Source organism: Melospiza georgiana, chromosome 6 (assembly GCF_028018845.1).
Source record: "Melospiza georgiana isolate bMelGeo1 chromosome 6, bMelGeo1.pri, whole genome shotgun sequence".
Lineage (NCBI taxonomy): Eukaryota > Metazoa > Chordata > Aves > Passeriformes > Passerellidae > Melospiza > Melospiza georgiana.
Genome location: NC_080435.1, coordinates 10,333,407 through 10,354,497, shown reverse-complemented (window position 1 = coordinate 10,354,497; position 21,091 = coordinate 10,333,407). Strand labels below are relative to the sequence as shown.

Below are 21,091 nucleotides of genomic sequence, written 5' to 3'. Positions count from 1 at the left end.
CCTAAGAATGCATATATGAATATAGCCAGTATAATGAAGAGAAGCAAACAAACAAATAAACAAAAAAATATTAGAGTATATACCTGCACTTAAGAAAGTTTCATCCTAACCCAAGAAAATTTGAATCTAGTTTTTAAAGTCCAAAACATTATTTCCTAAATTACAATATTTACACTTGTCTACTGAATGTGCTAATGCTGAATAATCTTGGCACCCATACACATCATCCTCTGAGCCTTGCTGAGCTCTGGACCTCAGCAGATAACATACACAAAAACACATAATTATTTTAGTTTGATGAACATGTAATGCAGTAGCAGTTTTCTATACCTCTCTACAATTTGGCAACAGAGATACCCTGGTAAAAGCTGAAGTAACTTAAAAAAATTTGAAGATTACTTTGATATTAGCAAATCAGATAATTGTCCATTTGAGTGCCATGAGAAGATTGAGTTTGTACAATAATAACCGCAGTTTTTCCAAATGAACTTTGTATTATGTAAAACAGAGGAGACTGAGGGATGAAAGGAAATTATATTCAAGCAGCCATGGAAAATCTGCATCGATATTTTTTTGCAGTATGATTTAAAATAGGTATCTGCCTAAATACTTCTATGCCATGATGATATGCCAAGAAGAATGTTTTCCTTTTTAAACTGCTAAATTATTTGATGCCGAATTGAAGAAGTGCCTGGTAGATATTTCATAACCTTGATAACGACAGGCTGTATTGTTAATATGCATTATTTCAAAATACCTTATGGGAAAAACATACCCAGCTAACAACACACTAAAGCACCAGAGTCCATTTTGCATCATTGCATTTGTAGTGGCTAACTGAGTCCAAATTACTCCCTCATTCTGTTAATAAACAAAGCAACAAAGAGAAAAAGAGACATGAGTTAAAAAGTTAAGGCTGCAAATAGCCTTGAGTCTGGCAAATGATGGTTAAACTTCTTGTCCTTGTAACTATGGAAACCCCTTAAGGTAAGAGTGGAACACAGGCACTTTGTGGTCTGCAATTTACAAGCTGTTTATTTAATTATGAAGGAATATGAAACTGTTAGGGGCAATGCAATTATCCTACTGTGATAGTGTTTTGAAAGAAAAAATAGGTACAGAGAAATATAAGAAGTTAATTTTTTGGAAAATTACTTGTTTTAGGACTTCTATGAAACTGCAGCACATTGTTTTTTACTGAAATCTGTGATTTTTTTTTTCCCCCAAAGAGAGTGAGGAGCCAAAATTAGTAATACGACATTTTGCCATAATATCCCTCAGTAGATTCATAGTAATTATGTCCATTCTATGCTTCATGAACAAAACCAGTGTCAGGGTGTATTTCAATTAAACCCTAGGTGTTACCAAAGTGCAGTACAGCCAGAATAGCAAGCACATTATTACCAGCTCTATCACTGCTGGGCAATGAGCAGGTCACAGGTTCTCTTGTGCACAGCATTTGTACACCTTTAAATATCACAAGTGGGAGAATGCTTCAATTCAATTTAGGAGGCAGTTAGTGAAATAAAATTAAGAGTGAAACTATGTGGTGACTCAGGGGGACTATAACAACTACTTACAAGTATTTTCCTGGATCTGAACAACAAACTTTGACCTGAGAGTTGTGTTATTGGGAATTGCTTGAATATAGTGACCCCAGGGCCCTTTGCACACAATGGGAGTTTTTGGGGTCAATTCATCATTCCCTGGACTGCTGTATTAGATGTCAAATGTAAACACACCTTCACAAGGCCTCTGGGAAAAAGACAGGTAATATTATTCATTTTTACAGCTGAAGAAACTGAGGCAATAATGGATTAAATTATTTACCAAAATTTATGATGTGTATATAAGATACTTTGCAAACATGAGCTTCACACTCCACACTGGCCAGATGCAATACATGTATTATCAAGTATTTGCTGCAAGTTGTTGCCACTATAAATTGCAAATTGGAAGAAATACTTTGGGAGTTTGAAACTCCAATTTATAATGCTACTCTTACTTGAAACTCATGGGACTCTTCTACCCAAACAAAAAAGCACAGACATCAGTCTGGATCACTTGAGGCACAGTCCAATCCTTCCAACAATGATAATGATAAAATTACTAAAGTGATAAAAGCTGAAAGAAAATTCCTTTCATAAGATTGTATAACCGGCAAAATGTGACATTCATTATAATTTGCTGCTATCCAACTAAGGAAATGCAAAGCCCTTGAAAAAGAACAACGATTCACCTTCAGAGAACTAGCTTCGGTAGCTGAAGGAGGAAAGGGAAGACCAACTGGATTTAGCTCCATTCAGCACCACTCTCCATGCCCAGCTATCTAGCCAAACTTTACCCAATGAATTGTTCACCTGTCCACACCATGGGAAGTTCGTTTCTCCAGGAAAATGCTGCAGAAGAGAAAGCCTTTACTAAATTCCAAGAGGACAACATCCGCAGCCCTTCCCGGATCCACTAGGTGGGTCACCTTGTCACAGATGGAGATCAGGTTAGTGAAGCAAGACCTGCTTTTCCTAAACCCACCCTGGCTGGCCCTGATCCCCTGGTTGTCCTATACATGCTGTGCAATGGCCCTCAAGCAATCTACTCCATGACCTTCTCTGCCATGAGGTCAGACTGATACAAGCTCTCCAAATCTCATTTTCATTAGCTATATTCTTTCAAGGGTCAATTTTTCTCTAACAAACACATGCTTCTGACCTGGTAAAATACTCATGTTTTTTACAGTAATGTTGAAGAATAAGTTTCAAAACCAGTTTCACTCTAAAGTGAGTAATTACTAAAGTTTTAATTTCTAGATTCCAATATTTAGTTCATTAACCCCCAAATATCTTTGTATAAAGCATAATCATAGGGACATACATGCACATATAAGATGACATTTTTATTTTACCTTAACAGGGAATAAACATCCTTTAACAAGCTAGCTCAGTCAGGCACTGGAAACAAAAATATTGAGACAGAACTAGGTCTGTTTTTTTAACTGCGGCAACCACTTTAATATGGCAAAATAATTTTTTTTAACCAGTTTTAATTTTATTCAAATTAATTTTATTCAAATGTTAAATTAATCCTGGAGTAACTTAATATTGTGTTTCAATATGTGCTGAAATATGGTACTAGCAAAATCCTGTATCATCCCTCCCAATGTGTTTTCTTGAGGTATTCAAGACAGTGCATATCTTTTCAGAATGTCATCTGATTCAAGAATTGGCACTATAGATCTGCCTAGCAAGTGATGATTAACAAAGAGATCTTTGAATGGAGCTTGGTGAAAATCCAAGGCTTTAAAGGAATTTGTGAGAAAATGTGGCAACATATATGAGTTATTCTATTTTTGTCCAGACAACCTATAAGAATCATAAATTATAAAGATAGAATAGATGTTATCTCTCTGGAACTTCATACTACAGGAAGTCTTCTAGAGAAAAATAATAGATTACTTTTCACATAGACATGGTTTTAAATTTGATGAAAACACCTTTATTTAATGGAATATCTTCTCTACACAGGCTCCTTATAGCCTGCTTGCCAAAATCACTGGCCAAATTCAAAATATTGTTACATTACTGTGAAAGTCATACCAGATCCAGGAAAGCTAGCTTACAATACTTTAGCAGATGATAATTTTCACTACAGTGCTGTGTATCTGCTTGTAGTTTCCAAAAGGCTCTAATGCTCAGCATCATCAGTGCTGCCTGCTTTTTCAGCTGTTCAGACTCTTAAAAGTTGATGCAGTATTCTAAGTGTATGACCTCACCACACACTTGCATTTTTAATTAGTTCTGTGAGAGACAATCATAAGTAAAAATTTACTCCTACAGAAACCAAAGGGAGTTTTGCATTTGGTTTCAGTGGAGTCACAACTCCATGCCGTATATCAATAAGAATTTGCTACATCGTGCCAACTGCAGATTATTGCTGATGTAAGCACTAGGGCTTTGATGACATTCTTTTAGGATAGTTTTCAAGGATATGAAAATATAATTTTCATTTAATTAAAACTGTCAGAGAACATAAAAGAAAAAAATAGTAACTGAGGCAGCTAAAAAAGAGTTCCTATATATAAAAGGCAGCTATAAAAAACCCAGTAGTACAATATTTTAAAATGTCAATATATTAATGCAGCTGATTTAAAGCAGCTGTCATACCTTATGGTAACAAATAGCTTCCAGCAAAGGAGAATGCTACTGATAAGGACCCAAGTACTGAATTTAGGATATTTTTTTCATTCTGTTCGTTGAAAGATACAGAGTTACTATAGGCAACACATGATCTGGTCAATAGTTAAAGATAATAATAAAACACAACATAGCCAGTAAAGTTTTCATTGAAACTCATGCATTTTTACATGCATAGCTATACCTAATACACCTAAAGATACCTCAATGCTATTTTTAAAAAGCTACTTGTTTGTTTTCTATCAAGAAAGAACTTTCTGAATTTTTGAATTCTAACTGTTGTTCTAGTCAGAGTACATCAAAAATACAGTTGAAGGACAAAAGTGCTAATGTATCTAGTTCTCTTTGGCTCAAAATTATTTTCTGGATTTTTGTGTATTCTTCTTCCTACTCCAGAAAGATGCATGAGGACAAGGACATGAAATATTTCCAAGGTGTCATTAGCAGGCATCCATGTAAGCACTTATAATAAATATGGATAATGCATGATACTTCCTCCTGTGAAGTATCCAAAGACTTTCGGCATCATCAGACACTCTCCCACCAGAGTATTTCACACCAGTTCCATGTACTTGTGAGCTACTAAAAGCAACGATGAGTATAAGTGCTAATTGGCATTAAATATCAACGATACACAGCGTGTATATCCCCAACACTGTGATGACTTGCAGACCTGCATCACATAGTGCACTTTTTAGACTGGAAGATTACACAATTAACTGTAGAGTGGATTTTGCTATCTGCCTATAGGCATATGCAGTTCTTTGCCTATTTCTAGATGTATCCACTTGTGCAAGAATGCCTAATGGCAGCTATTACCAAGTAATTGTCTGTCATTGTCTGCCTTTGATCTGCAAGAATGGTTTTAAAACTTGGGTTTAAGCATCTTCAGAAAAGCACCTTAATTTCTTTATTCATACTGCTGTTCATATATTCGGTGCTTAAGAATGCTCAGAAAGTGACAAAATGTAATCACAGCAACTAGAACCAGCAAAGACTTCAGGGAGTTCTGTCTCACATTCTTCACATAGAAGCACAGAGATTTCCTTTACTAGACCTGATTTCTGAGCTGGGATCTAAATCGCAGAAGGATTTCATGGAAGACAGGACAGCTGCTGTGTATCAGAGATAAGGAACATGCACAGATTTAAGAATTTCCTCTAACACTGCAGCCATAGATCTAAATCTAAGCTATGACTAGCTGGGAGGGAATGATGGAAAAAAATATATAGGGAAAAGAAAGTGATATACATAACCCTTTCCTGTGGCTGTTCTTTATAACTTTCTTTCCTTTTCAGTAGAGTGAAGGCAACATTTTTCTCTGTAATTCCAGGAAATTGTCTGAACTGAGACCAATTTCCCAGATGGGATAAACTAGAGTTGTTTCATTCAAGTCAATGAAACCAGATGATTTTTATTTCAGTTGAAGGCTGCGATCCTTGGCAGCCTCTAAACTAAACTTATCCCTTCTTGAAAATTAAGCTTTCTTGGGACACCTTAGAGCAGCCTTCCAACACTTTAACGGGGCATACAAGAAAGCTGGAGAGGGTCTTTTTAAAAGGGCATGCAATAATAGAACACGAGAAAGTGGCTTTAAAATGAAAGAAGGCAGACATAGATCAGATATTAGGAAGAAATTCTTTACTGTGAGGCACTTGAACAGGTTGCCCAGAGAAGTTGTGAATGCCCCATTCCTGGAATTGTGCAAGGCCAGGCTGGATGGGGCTTTGAGTAACCTGGTCTAGAAGATGTTGGGGGTGGGTTGGACTGGATGATCTTTAAGGTCCCATCCAACCCAAACTATTCTACAATCTCATGTGTTTACGACTATCAAGAGGTTCAGACAGCCAACTGCTATGAAAATGGAGCTTTTATAAATTAGGCTTAGAATGGTAAAGACAAAACTAATTGTTTTAAACATGAAATACAGAATTCTGATTGCTGAATGCTGAAGGACGAGTAATCATACGTTAAAAGTGGACTTTTTTTTAGTTCTCAAGACATAAACTTTCCTTTTCCTGAATAATGAGGTATTTCCTTTCTTTTTCTCTTTTTTCTTCCTTATTGCAATAAATTATAGGGTTTCAATCAAAATTATGAAATAAAAACAGCAGACATAATCCACATCAAGGAAAGAGAGCTTCTTATCTCCTCTTTTACAATGCTGTCTGGTGTACATGAAATTTAAGTTTTATATTAATAGATGGCAATAGATTAGAGTTATATATTAACTTTTATTTAGGTTTTTCCCTGTGTTTTACATCCTTCACTGAAAAACAATATCCATCCATCCATCTATCTCTCTCTATCTATCACAGTTACTTTATTTCCCACTGAAATCTGAGTATTTCTGGAGAGACTCGCAGCAGGTTTTTTATAGTTTACCATGTTATATCAAGAAATACTGAAGGCTGCTGTCTTCAATTGAAATCAAAGGAAAACTTCAGAAAGTTTAGAAAAGTGGGCTATATATCTATGCTCAAATTTGACATAAAGTAATCACGGTAAACTCCCCTTTTGTTTTGGAAAATACATATTTGGAAGAGGATTTGACTCCAAGTGGGGTGGATTTCTCATTCACCTCTATCATGTTAACGAACAGTTATTTCTGTCAGAACAACACTAAAACACTGCTGTAGAATTAGACTGGGAGAACAATCTGCTTTTACAAATTTGACAAAATAGCTTCTTGCAACTTTCCATTTCTTTCAGCAGATGCAATGAATCCTTTTCAGGAGAGACAGAAAGCTAGGTGCCCAGTGGGAAGAGACTGGTACCCTGCATCCTTTAGCTAACAGAAAGCTAAGCACACTGATAATCTTTATAGCAGTATTTGCAGAAGCGTGTTCCAGACAGTGACTTTTCCCTGACATTTGTCCTGAGTGAGACAGGGTGTGAGAGAAAACTTGGGAAACAGCCATGAATTATCTTGCCTCTTCCTCAGAGAGTAACCATCATTTGGTGGGATCTATTAGCATTCAGTTTCTGCTGTCCAGACTGCCCTGAGCAACATTTCTTACTAAAACAGGTAACAAATCAATGTTCAGGGGCAGATACTGGGATTTAGAGTGCACTCTATAGGTAAGAGTGACAAGCACAAGAAGAGAACAAAGCTATATTAAAATCTTTTCATAATACTTTACAGCTGTTTAAAGATGGATCATTTTCTGCAGCTCTACAAAGCAGCCCAGCAAGACTTCAGTATACTGAAGTCAGCAAAACAGTTTAATAGTTCCTCCTTAATGTGTAAAAGTAGCATAGTAAGTCACCTTTCAATTTAATTAAGGGTCTTCTAAGAACTGACAAAATTCATTTCTCCTTCCTTCTTAAAGAATACTAAATCCTTATTTTAAAGTTTAATTTACCTGCAGTCTGGTGTCCAAGTTGTCAGCAATTTTTTTTTCCTTAAGTGTAGCACAAATTGCTAATTTTAAAATTATATAGCAGCAAAAAGAAAAGATTTTTTTCTTTTAATGGTTTGGGGTGCTTTTCTTCCCACCAGGATCCCTCACATTTATACTAAATACAGCTTCATTTCTCAAAATGAAATTTAACAAGCCGTACTTAGGAGTGAGAAATGCACTTACTAGATCATATTCAATTGCTCTTCGATGTTATTCTTCATCTCCCAAAAGGCAAAGTAAGAACATACTAGGAAATGAGGGGAATTTTATCAGTCATTGCTGAACAATACGAACATACAATGCAAAAACAGCAGACAGTATACCTGGAAGTGGGTACAGAACTACTGCTGTCCTCGAGAAATTCTGATTTTCAGACTGTTGATTCAAGGATTTTGAACTAGGCTTTGCTTCACCTTCCTTGCAGACTGCAAGGAATAATGACCAATTCCATTTTCAATCCAACAATCCTTGGCCATGCCACTCTGCCCATTATACAAGTGGCACAATCATCAAAAGCATGAGTAAAATTCAAAGATCCACACTTCATACTACAACTGTAATGACCTGACTTTTTATGCTCCTGAGTAAAAGGTCCTTTTTTTTTGAACACATGCTGAATTTTGCTATTTTTGGAATGTTCTCTCAATGGGAAGTTTCAATATCAATTCAGTGCATAGCGATCGCTTCATTCAACACCAAATTAGTTATGGATGCTGAGCCAGTGCTCTGTGTCATGAAGAATGCCTGTAGAAAGTCCTGACTGTGCTGTAATAGTGGCTACTGTCAAAAATAAAATTCATAAGCCAGATCCACAGCTTGTATAAATCAGTGCAGCTTCACTGGCACCGGCTCTGTCTCACTGCATCCATTTAAATAGTTTCTCAAACTCCTGATACAACATTTTTGTCCAAGTGCTGGCTTAGGTAACTGCAGGCCAAAGTACATACATTTAAGAAAAACAACAATAACCACAAAGGGTACCATCTCTCTTTGTTCACTATTAATAAGCAAGAATGAAGATTAGTTTTTTAAAATATTTGTCTGGTAATTAGTTCATTATATTCTTATGGAAATGATATTTAATGCAGTATTTCTCAAAAATGTTTCCACTTAATCAACACCAGGGTCACAAAGATCCTCTACAACAATTTCTGTCTCTGTCCTTTGCAATGACAATTGGATTTCTGTCACAAGGAATAAACAAGAGGAGGTTCCTAGTAGATGCGGATGATGGCTATGAGGAATTCAGTGTTTGATATGCATGGGAGTCTTTCCTCTGGAACAAAGACATTAAAAGGTTTAGATTATAAGTACTTAAATTTAAATTCCATTTTCACTCCTCTTCTGATGAATTATGACTTACCAAAGCCATGCCAAAATTAACAAACAAAATCAGAATCAAAAGTCCCAGGTTCAAACTTTCTTTTATAGTATAAACAATGTTGTTTTCACAATAATATTAAATCTACCTTAGATATACTTTCATCAACTGGTACTAAAAAATCAGCTGTTTTGAACTGCAGAAATTAAACTAATCATTTCAACTCCCCTATTTTTCCAGTCACCTCACTCAAGGATAACTCATGTGCCACTTAAGTGCCACAATGGCAATTAAGAGGACTTCAGAAGAAAAGTTGGAATGTTTCTATGACACTGCTGTTTCCCATTTGTTTCTTCAGGCAAATGTCACAGCCCTTAACAGTATCATATTCTCTTGTGCAATATGCAGAAATACCACGTTTCTGTGTAAAGTCACAGATTTATCTTAAACATAAAAAGTAACAATTGGAGACGGCAAAAGCCTTTCATTATTTTGAATGTTTGATCTTAGTGAGGCCTCACAGCACTTCAGTTAAGTTAGGAAAAAAATGTGTAAAACTATCTGGACTGTATTAGAAAAAAGTACCCATAATCTTTGATGATTATTCTTTTCTCACAAGTATGAGCTACTATTTTTCTTTAGCTTAAAGCAGCTGGCTGCAAAATCTTGAAAATGCAAAAAGTCTTTGCCAAGAGAATGAACTTCAAAAATTTTTCTGTATTTTAACACCTGTAGTTTATTGTCCAAAATGCATTTAAAATGTAATATTGAAATATTTTTCAGTATCAATCAAAATGTTGTTATAGGAAAAAAAAATATTCATACTCACTTCATAGGGTAAAACTCTAGGTTTGCTGGAAATGAAAGTAGCATTTGTCCAAACAAGTCAGTCTTTCAGGAACTTTTCCCCCCTATACTTCCTTGCCTACATGTAGTATCAGATACCTGATGTATCTGAAAGATGAGTCTTCACAAGTTAATCTTAAACCTGTTATAGAAAAACAGAATTCAAACTTGGCTTTTGCAAGCAGTGTAGGGATTTTTTACCCCGCCCCTTGTTCATTCACAGTAGAGCTGGGTGGCGTATGCGACATTTGCCATTATTTGCAACTTTTAGTTGAAGAAAAGTATGTCCTGTGCCACAGCTAATGGGGCAATTCCTGTAGCTCTTGTAGCAGAACTTTTGTTCTGCAATACTGAGGATTATAAATTTATACCCTGCTGCTAAAATATGCTGTTGAGGTCATTACTCAGTCTGAGCTAAAGCTGATTTGATCTTGAAACTCAGCAGAGTAGCTTCCTGACTCAAGATCATAGAGTTATAGAGTCTTTCTCAATAAAGGGTCAGATTAAAAAAAAATAATAAAAAGAAATCACGGGGGGGGGGGGTGGTGAATCAAGAAGCTCATTTCAGCTAATTACTACCACCATATCTGGCTCATTAGTGCCACTGACTCATGTGGTGTGAAAAACCAACTGAAAAGGTTGCACACCAGCAAACTAAACATGAAAAATACTCTTTTGTAGTCATAAATGAAATAGAATAATTGATTTATGGTCAATTAGTCCTCTGACCATCTGTTATAACTTAAGTGGTAAATAGGTAAATAATGCAAAAAACATAGGAGTTGTGAAAAAAAAAAAACTTAGAAAATGTATCTTCTTAATAAGCTGCTTTCTTTTAATTTTTAAAAAAAATTTTACTTAATCTCTTCCACTCATCCAAAACTACTGCCAACAGAATTTACTGAAAAATAGCCTGTTATGCAATACCATGAAATGTACACAGTGGTTTTGATGATAATAAACTATTCAAAAGCCTGGAAATTCTTTTTGCAGAGCCTGGGGATAAAAATCTAAAGAATTTAATTTCTACAGACTTTACAAGAGAGTTTTATCCATCCTACAAGATAACCCCCAACCACAATCTAAAGAAATAATTTTAGTTAGGTTCTGGGCAGGAACTACTGGCCCCAGTAAAATAATTAGAAAAATACTTTATTCTCACAAGAGGTTCATTACACTCCACATGTTTTAATAAGAAAAGAAATGTAGTCCTGTTCAATTTGTAGATCTCTACTTTTTTCATGCCTGTTAAATCCTACATTGGGTTCTTTCTCCCTCATACATATTTTCTTGTGAGTCATTTAGAGATAAGCACAAATACACAGAGATTTAAAGGACTGAAGCCAGCATGCTTCATGATAATCAAATCTTTAATTCCTAAAGTAGGAGTAAGGTGTCTACCTAATTTTGAGGATCTGAGCCAGAGCTACACTTTGCAACTTGTTTTTGCATTGTTCATAGTCATTTTCCTGGAGTTTTAAAAGCCTTCTATTGGGTTCAGTTGAGTAATACACAGATCATCTATTTCTAAGCTAGAAAGAGACCCATGTTGTGATGTCCTCTAATTTAGGGTCATCCACCCCTTTCATTAGTGTGTGCACTGCAGATAGAAATAAGAAAAAATTATGGAGTGGAGAAAGTGCAGAATTATAGTATGCAGTGGATGTTTATGCAGAGGATCTGAAACCATCACCAGTCCTTTGAGACAGTCCTGAGAGACTAGGATTCAACAACCTGAATATTGTGCCATGCAAATGAGACTGAATTGCTTCTGGGGAGAGGTAATGAAATGGGAAGATGAGTGTCTTCGTTACCATTTTCTATTTCAAAGAATAATCATGCCTTAAAGCTGCTGAGACCAGTTCCTCAGATACTTGTTTGTGGCTTGGGCTTCCAGACAAATCATGACATTTACAAGTGCTGTTTCATCCTTCCAAAGATGTTAGCGCAGCTGACTGACTATTCTGTTGTTAGCTGAGAGGTGAATATATAAATATACCAAAACATATATATTTCATAGGGACACATACTTAAAAAGAGATAGGGACTGGAATTAAGGTCTCAAAAGAGGAAATTAACTCACTTGCCCACTGACTCACCCTAGCCTAGCCTTGTTTGAGGATAGTCACATGATCCATTAATTTGAAATCTAATTATGCTCTACTACCAAGCACAAATGCAGGGAACTGCATGTACCCAAGGAGACATTTCAATGAGCTTTCCTCTGTGGAATGTCTGCAATACCTAATTTTAAATAAGGACCCAAGATTTTGCCTTCACTGAAATGAAGATAATCTCTGCACAGTGAACCAAAAGAGCATTCCCTTAATTAGTGGTGTCTGTGTTGGGCCAGACACAAACATGAGAGAACTACATTCCAGTCCTGAGAATTATTCAAAATCTCCTTCTTATGTGTCTTGTTGAATTGGCAAATATATGTTCTCATGCGACTAAAAACCCCACTTCAAAAAAAAAAAAAAAAAAAAGTTGATATCTCAGTGTTTTAATCACATTAAATTTTTAGTTCTAATTTATCCTTTGGACTTAACAGCATAGGGAAACAAGTATATCAACAGAGGGACAGATCTGTGGAGTCTGTCTAAAATTCACCCCAGCTTTTCTAAGATGGATTCACATGGGAAATCTTCCCTTGTTGAAGTCCTGTTTCTTTTTAAAAAACCCTCTTCTTGCAGTGAAATTGGTACCCTTATATCAGTAAAAAATACTATAGGTGCTGGATTAAATATTTCATTTGAAAACACATCCAGCAGCATAACAGAAATGTGCAGCTCACTGCAGCTGGGATTCAGCATGCACTAAGATGACCTAAAACTCTGCACAAAGATTTCATCTAAAAATTTGTCATCCATAGTTTTAGTCCTTCTGAAACCTTGAAAATCAAATTAAGTTAAACAGAACATTTTAGTCTTATTATCATTGCCAGCATAAACAATTCAATCAAAATTATCACAGATAATAAAAATCAGCAAAGATCACAGGTTTTAAAAATTACTTGATCACTAGAACAGGGAAATCACTATCAGTTTCTAAGAACAGCTGTGGATGTGCTGTGCTTTTATAATCCATTAAAGGTATCTTAATTTGTACAGTTATCAGAGTCCCCCTATTTCACATTGGTGCTTCACAGGAGCTTTATCTGAACACAGTGTTCCATACCAGCAGCCCTGCAATCAGCAATAAAATATAATGAACCAGTGTTAACAGCACAGTGTGCTAGTTTTAGCAGCATGTCAGTCAATGGTTTTGTTAGTTTGGCCAGGAAAATTCCAACTTGCCTGTAAATTCAAGTAGATAGAAAATACCTTTTTCTCCAAGTCTGTGCTGCAGATGTCATCTCTGGCTTTTACTATGTTTTTTCCTCAGACCAATTAAAGACAGCTTGTCATTATTGCTAAGTATTCCTAAGTCCAGCTCCAGACACAGAAGGGAGTCATGGCTTTATGGTTTATTATGGAAATAGCTGGGTTTTCAATTCCATAGGCACCCAGAGCCAGTCAAATAAACGCTCCCCTTCTGCCACACACAGTTCTCCAGTTACATTGGGTTAGGTGCTTTCAGCTTCATTTGAAACATCAGGTACTGGTCATTGCTTAAAGCAAGATGCTGGATGTCATGGCTGTGTGATCGGATCCAATGTGGTAAAATCTCTCCCTGCAGGAAGCAGACATCTCTCTAGATAACTGCGGCTGCTGCCGTGCCGATCACACTGCGTGCAGGGCCGTGTCTGCAGGGAGAATTTATGGGCACACCCTGCAGGCAAGGGAGGCTGGAAAGCTGGGGGCAGAGCAGGCGGGCTGTGGAAGCATCGTGGATGGCCAGCAGTCCCCATCGGGCTGTACCGCAGCAGAAAATGAGAGCGCGAGGGAGCTGCTGACAGCCCACACACTGGATGATGGGTTTCTTTCTGAAATGAGGAAAGTAAAACAACACTCAGCAGTGATGAAAAGACATAAAAGAGCAGCCCTGAACTATCACTTCTTTCAGTGTTGCAGGGACTGGCTCTGTGCCCAAGGCAAAATTACATCTAAGCTCTCACATGCAGCTGAGCAGCTGAGAGGGAAATGGTGGTGTGTGCAGGGACTATGTGAGTTAAGTTCCCATTTCTAATTGATCCTAAAAGGAGCTGAAGATTCCAACCTCAGGATTCAGCCTAAATGTTATGAATGTCTTTTTTTTTGCAGTCTTGTGCAGCCAAATGTGGTGTTGTGAAGTGATACCAGAGTGTCCCTATAGGACATGTAAAAGTCCTTATTCAGGAAAGCTACAGCTCTCAGATACAGTTCCCCAGTGCTGTGCTCTCACATCTGCGCTCCACTAAAACCAAGGAACCTCTATAAACACTGATGCCCTTCCCAAAAAAGCATCTGGTCTCTGCTATTCACCAAAAGGTATCACAAGGGTAGAGGTTTTTCTAGATTTAAATGTGGGGATCAATGGCTGTTTGCTGGTATTGCGAATATCTCAAGATGTTTAAACACACAACTTTACTGAACTGAATAAAAGAGTGACAAAGCCCTGCAATTCACAGCACACATTGATATATTTATTGAGATGAATTTAAAAGAAAACTCTGTTACACATAGGTTATTTTATAACTACCATCTGTCAAGGAATTCTATATTTTTCCTCTAGAGCACTTGTACTGCCCACTCTCCAGGATGGGAAAAATGGAAGAAAATAATCTCTATGTTGAGCCAGTAAGGCAGTTCCTCAACTGTCTCCCTGCATATGAGGGGACATATGAGTGAAACTACAGATGGGCCAGCCCCAAGACAGACGGCTATTTCATTTTTTAAATGATGAACAACAGATAACATTGCCAGCCATCTAAAGCCATGTTGTTAGCTGTTCTTTATGCTGAGTTAGGGTCACTGCCTGTGAAATCAGCTTGTCTGAGAATAATCAACATACTGTTCTCAACTATTTCCAGGGGAAACAGAGCTGGTTTTGTTTTCTGTCATTTCAAGTTTAATACTCTCTTCTTAATCTGAGTTTTAAAGGGTCTCACAGAAGTGTCAACTCTGTGTTGCTTGACGAAGGAATTTCATTAGTCTAAGGTGACATTTTAGGTTTTGTTTAAATCATTTCTAGTGTTATTGCTTCCTGCAGAGAAGGATTCTTTTAAATCACCAACACATTGCTGTGCACAGTAGAGACCTCCCTTGGCAGGATATGAAAGAAAAATCACGTACTGATAGCTATTCATACTCTAAAAGTGGGCAGAGAGTAATGAGGAAAAAGGCAGTCAGAGAAACTCTGAGCATGGACAATTTTTGCAGAAAGAGTAATTAGAGGACAAGGCATGTTCCAAAGTTGTTGACGAAAAGCTTTTCACATAAAGAAGCAATTAAAACTCCCGTGACCACAGTTCAAAAATAAACCAATGGCATTTCCTTCTGTACCACATTTAAAACTAAGTATGTATATGCATAAGGATTAAACATAAGTGAATGCATTGCAACTTCATTTGCATCATCAACATCCTTTAAAAAGAATTAGAAATATTCAGCAAAATATGTTATACAAGAAATGAATAAAACTGTCATAAAATTCTTAAGACCACAGCTGTCAAAGTCTGTCTCTATATTTTCCAACTTACCTAGCATTTCTACAAATTTACTCTAACCTCAGCTAGTTTGACTTCATTAAAACCAATGCCCAGGTCCCAGATATTATGCCATTAATTGTTCTAAGGCTGACTCTTTGAAAGACTCAAATGCCTGAACATAACATGGTCAAAATATATTTTAAAGTTGTTTTATTGCTGGTGGCTACAAATAAGAATTAAGCACTCAAAAAGGTATCAAGGCACAGAAATTATTGAAAAAACTATTCTTTATATTTCCTAGTTCCCCGTCTTTTCAGCTCGAAGACAAAGCATTTTTTAAATTACTGTTCTCATAGATCTCTCTAAAGCTTAAGATCTGTCTAAAATGCATTTTTTCCTACATACAAAAATGAATTTTTGTTTATTAGAAAGATTTTGAAGAGCAATGTCAAAATCAAGAATGAGATTATCAAAGCCATTTGACACATATTTAAATGTGTGCTCTTTATTTATTTATATTTTCCATTAAAGAAACAACTATTACAGGAATGTACTGTCAACAGAAAATTTAATTTAAACACTAGGGATTATTTGCCTCTTTTTCAATTTTTTTATTATTTTAACATTTTCCTGCAAAGCTCTGATCGTAAATAATAGCATTATGTTGGCACATGAACTGCAGAAACAAAACCTTATTGGTGTTTATTCATTGTCTGTGCGGCAGAGTGCAAAGTGCACATGCATTAGCTATAAAAATTCTGTCTGCTTTAATAATTTATGCTATTATTAGTAACACTCTGTGAGCAGGCATGCTTCCCAGTATTCTCTACATACAAGGCAGAGTTCAAAATTCATGTATGTCCTGTGGTTAGGCTTTACTATTGCATGAAAAATAATAAATAAGTTTATCATTTAAAAATATGAATGTTTCTATATAGACCTCCTGAAACTCAGCTGCTGGTGTTTGTCCTTCCTCAGGATGCCTTAATCTTTTCTTTTTAACAGAGTCAATCCTACTTCGTTTCTATTTAGGTCATGATAATGAGTTACCTGCTTTGGTGAGTCATCGTGCTGCTATTGACAATTCTCACAATATATAATGAGGTATTATTTTAAAATGTCAAATTATTTTACCATCCTACACTCATGATACTTTCTGCTCTTTAAAATGACTACTGGCCACAGGTATCAGGTATATATTGGAATTTGCTGCAGAAATTGCTAGAGTACATGTGTAAATATCCACTGGGTTGTTTTTTTTTTTTTTTTTCTTTTTTTATTAAAATAAAGTCAGATTTCTCTGAGAGTTAATGGTCACCTCCTAGATTTGATTTTATGCTTAGTGGGCTGAATAATAAGACTGGTCAGGAGTTTTACAAGATTTTTTTTTTTTAACTGAATCCTTGGAAATAAAACAAATTTGTCAGATCTTCCAGAGGAGTGGGAAGAACAGAAAGCGTGTCAGCCCTATTCAGAGATATTATCTAAGACCATCTCTCTGCCCACTGCGGAGTGAGGGACCTGGGGGTCCTGGGGCTTCTTCCTTTGGAGCTCTGGCTTAACCTAAATCTCCAAACTTCTTGTTGCCCATCCTTGCACCTAAGCTTATGTAAGAAAGAGCACAGGTTTCCTGAGCAGCTCAGGAACCTTAATGTTTTAGTTATGTTTCTCACTTTAGTTTGGTTGAAACAGTATCTTAGACTTCCTAGTACACATGGAATTTTGAAGTTTATTCTGCAATTCCTTTCTTTTCTCTTATTATTTATTTTTGAGGTAAAGACTTTCATCATCCTTACAGTTTTGAGGTAAAGACTTTCATTATCCTCTGCAGAAAGAGGAAGGCACATGTAGGAAGAACAGGATGGTCAGAGGATGGTAAGGACAATTCACATAAATGCATTCTTTAATGCAGAGAAACAGCTGTGCAGAGGAGGATTGTGATGTGACGATGGTTAACTCTACAGAAACAATTTTATAGCAGTCAAAAAAGCATATTAACATCAGGAATTATTAGGGAAAAACCAGAAAACAAAACCCTTGCCATTCCCTCTTTAAATGTATTACTTCCACAAGGCTTTTGACACTGACTCCTGTAATATTGTCATAGGCAAGCTCAGGAGTTGTGAGCTGGGTTAATGGACAGTGAGGGGGGTTGAGAAGTGGCTGAGTGGCAAATTCCTGAGGGTCATCAGCAGCACAGGCCCTTACCCCAGAGAGCTGTGCAACCCTTCAGAAGGGCCTGGACAGGCTGGAGAGAAGGGCAGAGAGGGACCTTCTGAAATTGAACAAAGGCAGGTGCAGGTCCTGCTCCTGGGGAGGAACAAGCCCCTGCAGCAGCACAGGCTGGGGGCTGAGCTCTTGGAAAGCAGCTCTGTGGAGAAGGACATGGGGGTCCTGGTGGAACACAAGCTGTCCATGAGCAGCAGTGGCCAAGGAGGCCAATGGGGCACATTGGCACACCAAGAAGAGCATTGCCAGCAGGCTGGGAGAGGTGATCCTGCTCATCTGCTCTATCCTGGTGAGGCCTCATCTGGAGCACTGTGTCCAGCTTTTGCTGCATCTCTCTATGCAAGCATTAGAAAATAAAAAAGTATATGCATCATGACACAAAAATAAATATTTTTTCAGAAAGCAGATAGTTATCCAGAAATGCATGCTAGGTGAGTTTTTGGAAGAGTAAATCAATAGGAATTAATAAATATAAATCTACTCCAGGCTCAGAAATTAATCTGAACTGGAAAGAGTTCAGAGAGAGAAGAGAGACTGAGAAAACCTAGCTAGGAAGGAAGTAAAAACAGTTGACAAGCTCTAGGTCTTTGGCATGTTCATATAATTCCTTATAGAAAAAGAATCGCTGGGCCATATTACCACCCTTATATCGAGGCATTCATCATGTTAAAAGCCAGGTGACCTTGCATCAAAAACTGATGCAAGGAGACAAGTTAGCAGAATGACAAACTATCAAGAGTATCAAAAAAATAACATCCCAACAAAGTTTTAAGTTGAAAATACTACAGAGTAAATTAATACATTGTTATTGTTGTTAGTTTTGTTTTGTTCTTTTCCTATAATGTTTCCTGTATATCTACTGTGTGCCACTACAGGAAAAACATACTGAAATACATGGACCTTTTGTCTGACTTGGAAAGACCTTTCTTGTGTTCCTGCTAGGTAGTTGGAGACTAGAAATATTAACAATAACATGCTTTATAAGAAATATGTTGATCAGATGTTTTGAACGACTAATTGTCCTGAGTGAGAGACCTACAGGAATGAAAAAGGGGGTAGGACATTGACATGAGAAGAAAATGGAAAGAATAAACACAATACTGACTTTGTTAGACATGAGGATGTTTACAATTTTGCTTTTCTGCATGAATTTGGGACTTAAATATGAAAACAAGTGTATGGCTAAAGCCCAAAAAAGAAAATGCAGAACACATCCCACAAAGTGTGAATGATGTTCAAGAAAACAATCTCTTAAATACTTAGCATTGATGGCAGTTGGAGCCAAGAGAAGATAATTAACCCTGTCCTTATTGAATTGATATCTGCATTTGGAGTGGGATGCTTTAATGCTGTCAGTACCAACTAGTTACATTTATTATTTCCTTAAGTCCAATATTTTAAAAAATAAGAATGACAATCTTCAAGATATCTCTCCTAATTCAAGCAGAGTATAAATTTGTTGAGTCAGTAGAAGTGTTTTCCAATAACAGAGCTAAATAATAAACAATTCTACAGATGGGCTAAAAGTCTGAAAGAAAAATTCTATCAAGTATTTCCAGTGGAACTCTACTAGACAATACACCATGCTCTACCACAAACAAAATAGCTAAATAATGACAGGATTCCTCACTATTTACCAGGAACAAAGACAGAAATACTTCATTTTCCTGGTTTTGAACAGCTTACATACTGCCAATGCTACACAGTTAAATTAAATTAATAGAAAACAGTGAATTCCTTTCCCTATTAAGTGGGCTTCAAAGTTAACACTCATGAAAAGAAAGCACAACAAACAGAAATATTTGACACAAGAATGTTATAGACACATAAATTCCAACATGTGCACACATTTGTATGCACACACACAAATTCTTGTTTGTCATTCCCACTCCTTCTAGATTGTTTCTACCTCCTAAATCACTTTGGGGAAAAAAAAAAATCACTCTTTGTACCTTGATTATGTATTTGGCCAAAATTTTGGTGCCAGCAGTAGAATTTGATCAGTTTTTAAATCCTTATATAGTCACTGTAGCTATTAAAGTATTGACATGTTTATTGCCATTGCAACTTATTTTGCATGAAATATTAATTCTTTACTTATACCCCAGGATTCAGTATGGTAGGAAAATCTTTCAAATGAAGAAGCTGAAATTGCAAAGCACAAATACAGAAGCAAAGAAAAACCTAAAGATATGGAGAGAAGCCAATCCCCAAAAATAATTCATTTTCCCCCCATCATTTATTTTTATTTCATGGCATAATGTGCCCTGCTCATAATCTCACAAGCCAAGATGAACCTTGATACATCCTTATTCCAAATTCCACATATTCAACACAGTTGAGTCAGTTTCTGATTGTCTGAAGGCAAACTTCCATCTCTTTCCATCCCACTGTGTCAGAATTTTGCTCATAATATTATAGTAAATATTTTCTAGTAAAGAGTCATGAGATTTTTGGTTTCGTTTGGGTTGGGTTTTTTTCTCATTTTTGGTTTTTTAGCTACTATTATTCATTACAAAATCAGGAGCATTTCATGCGAGTGCTGCATAAGCACTAAACTTCATTAAATTTTGACTCAGTATTAGCCCAGCTGTGGTGTTAGAGAAATCAATGATGTGGGAGCAAGGACACTTTCAAATATCTTTCTTGGATTCATCATAGACATAATCAAGTGATAACTCAATGGAAAACCGTGGCATTTACATTCATTGAACTCATAGACATAATCAAGTGATAACTCAATGGAAAACCGTGGCATTTACATTCATTGAACTCAATGTCTTCTATGTTTTAGAGTTCAAAGTAATTTCATTTTCATGCTCCAGAGTCAAATAGGCATTTTTGTGCACTCACGTTTTAATTACATTGGTTTCTCCTCTTTTCTTTCTCGAGGATCTGTCACTAAGACTAAAATTGTTTTTCAAAGCACATCTAAGCAAGAAGGTGACTTTAGGGTTCATTATCTAATTGATCAAACAACCTGCTAATTAAATGCATCTGGGCCTAATCAAAGTAGAGACATAATGCAGCAACACAGGGAAACTGTCAGCAAGGTGTGTGAGGCTCGCACCATCAAGGCGAATGGAGCTCACTCTGCTGCTTAATTACATTAAAGCTAAGAGTTTCCAGGGAGCCTGGCTGAGAGAATTGGCTGTGTATCTTACATTGCCCTGGATATGTAAGACTGTGGTTTGGAAGTGCCTGAGTCTTAGCAATAAGCTCTGCTTCACACGACTGCTCTTGCCAAGCTTGCTCAGCTCCCACAGTCTTGACTCAGCACGTTTGAGGCTACTGTAAAATCTGGGCTGAATGACCTGAGTGAACGGGCTTCTTCATGGTTCCACAGTCAAGGCTGGACACATAGATCTGCTAGATCTCTAATGTTCAATAAACGCCATCATTTCTAGTGTTTAAAAGTAATGAGCTGCAATGAGATTTACGGACACTGCCTTGTGCTCTCCCTTAACTCTAAGTCAGTAGTGTTTTCTTTTTCGTTAAGGCCTATCCCCATTCTGAAATAAAACCAAATATC

At 36.7% G+C, this 21,091-nt stretch overlaps 1 protein-coding gene across 11 annotated transcripts in view; it reads right to left on the bottom strand.

Moving 5' to 3' along the window:
- Window positions 1-21,091, bottom strand: part of LRRC4C (leucine rich repeat containing 4C) — a 482,349-nt gene that overhangs the window by 11,295 nt on the left and 449,963 nt on the right. The window contains exon 7 of one of the 11 annotated variants that reach the window (XM_058025528.1): window positions 7,778-7,841. The exons of 9 other annotated variants lie outside the window; for them this stretch is intronic. The gene's annotated coding sequence lies outside the window, so the exon portion shown is untranslated. Of the gene's footprint in view, window positions 1-7,777; window positions 7,842-13,084; window positions 13,668-21,091 lie in introns of those variants that run through there. One more of the 11 variants, XM_058025530.1, reaches the window with a different exon arrangement.